Here is a 2,125-nt window from a genome sequence, read left to right as displayed (position 1 = left end):
TTAGTCGATACGGGGTTTCACCGTGTTGGCCATGCTGGTCTCGATCTCCTTATCTCAAGTGATCTGCCCACCTCAGCCTCCCACAGTGCTGGGCTCACAGGTATGAGCCACCGTGCTCGGCCCACATTCTGTGCATTCCCCCGTGGCAGGCGCCTGGGCTGCCTTCGCACTTCCGTGGTGAATATGCTACACCCCCTTCCTGGTAAACGATGCTGTCCCCTTTCTCAGCACCTCTTTGGCAGCATTTCAGCTCTATATGAGTCCGTTCTCACAACGCTGCAAAGAACTACCTGAGACTGAGTAATTTATAAAGAAAAGAGGTTTAGCTGACTCGCAGTTCCACAGGCTGTACAGGAAGCATGGCTGGGGAGACCTCAGGAAGCTGAAGGTCTCCCCAGCCATGGGGACCTTCGCTCCCCACCCCTTCATGGAAGGTGAAGGGGACGCAGGTACGTCTCACGTGGCCAGAGCAGGAGAGAGAGAGCGAAGAGGGAAGTGCTACACACTTTTACACAACCAGATCTCGTGAGAACTCACTTCCGTGAGAGCAGCAAGGGGGAAATCTGCCCCCATGAGCCCATCACCTCCCACTAGCCCCCTCCTCCAACACACGAGGCTTACATTTCAACATGAGATTTGGGCGGCGCCACAGAACCAAACCCCTTCAATCCCACGCACTGTAGCCCCGCATGGGTGGGTTCTGGGCCCCCGGCTCTCAGCGTCCCCCCTAGCTGGCCTCCATCACGAGATCTGTACTCACCAGCTCCTCGTTGCTGGCCGAGCGCTGCCTAGGTTTGTCCACTCCAACCCAGAGCAGGTGCCCAGGCAGCCCAGGCGCCCTGGACATCCCAGGGTGAGCCGCAGGCTGGGCGCTCACACCAGAGTCCAAGCCCGGCCGCCTCTCTGCAGGCTCTCCACCTAGAAAACTGGGTGCCGTTATTTATTTATTTCAGGACGGCCGAATATGTCTTTATCCCAGAAGTGCTCATTCTGAACAATAATGAGAAAACAAAATTAATCTCTTCATCTCGAGTTTATTAAAGTTAACAAATATTGCCTTTGTAAAATTTTCAAATTCCTTAATTTCAGCTATTTGTTGCAGAGGAAATAATCTGCTGTCACTTCGTACGGCATTTGGGGGAATTAGCTTTGACCCAGCCTGGGAAACCCTGAGGCCCAGGGGCCACGGGAGGCAGTGCCCACTGGGCGCTCTGCAGATGACGCTGCGTGCCCTGTCACCCACCTGCGTGCAACTGAGGTCGGCTTCTGAGGTCTCACTGCACCCGAGGTGCTTTCCCAGTGGACCCATGGGCTGTGGTGTGCGAGCAGGTTGGGCAGGTGGGCGGAGGCGTAGGCAGCTCAGCCACACCCCGGCAGGCCTTGCAGCAGACTCAGGCAGAACGGAACACAGAACACAGGTGTTCCTAGTTGACATATTTTTGGTTTTTTTTCAGACGGAGTCTCGCTGTCACCCAGGCTGGAGTGCAGTGGTGCGATCTCGGCTCACTTCAAGCTCTGCCTCCGGGTTCAAGTGATTCTCCTGCCTCAGCCTCCAGAGTAGCATGCGCCATCACGCCCGGCTAATTTTTGTGTTTTTAGTAGAGATGGGGTTTCACTATGTTGTCTAGGCTGGTCTTGAACTCCTGACCTCAGGTGGTCCACCCACCTCATCCCCACAAAGTGCTGAGATTACAGGCGTGAGCCACTGCACCCAGCCCCTGGATGACATGTTTTGAGGCACGGTTTTGTATGTGTGTGTTATTTTTTATTTTTATTTATAATATAAAAATACAGAACACTTTATGAATTTTTGTGCCATCCTCGTGCAGAGGCCACGCTAATCTCTGTGTCGTTCCAATTTTAGGATAGGTGTTGCTGAAGTGAGCAGTCTGTTGTTTTTTAAAAATAAAGTTCTAAATTTTTAGAAGTTAAATTTATAGAAAAACTATAAATATAGGAAAGTTCCCATGTATCTTTTTATTTTTTATTTTTGAGATGGAGTTTTGCCGTTACTGCCCAGGCTGGAGTGCAATGGCACAATCTCGGCTCACCATAACCTCCACCTCCCAGGTTCAAGTGATTCTCCTGCCTCAGCCTCCTGAGTAGCTGGGATTACAGGCATGTG

The 2,125-nt window shown here is 52.0% G+C and overlaps 1 non-coding gene across 1 annotated transcript; it reads right to left on the bottom strand.

Annotated features, from left to right (window-relative positions):
* Window positions 1–1,784: 1,784 nt before the first annotated feature.
* On the bottom strand, window positions 1,785–1,888 carry LOC112635643. The gene has a single exon (XR_003121987.1). It is a non-coding gene; the product is annotated as a U6 spliceosomal RNA (small nuclear RNA).
* Between the last annotated feature and the right edge of the window lie 237 nt (window positions 1,889–2,125).

The sequence above is a fragment of the Theropithecus gelada genome, chromosome 11 (assembly GCF_003255815.1).
Source record: "Theropithecus gelada isolate Dixy chromosome 11, Tgel_1.0, whole genome shotgun sequence".
Taxonomy (NCBI): Eukaryota; Metazoa; Chordata; class Mammalia; order Primates; family Cercopithecidae; genus Theropithecus; species Theropithecus gelada.
The sequence above is the reverse complement of the archived record's forward strand: the minus strand, read 5'-3'. Positions and strand labels throughout refer to the sequence as shown.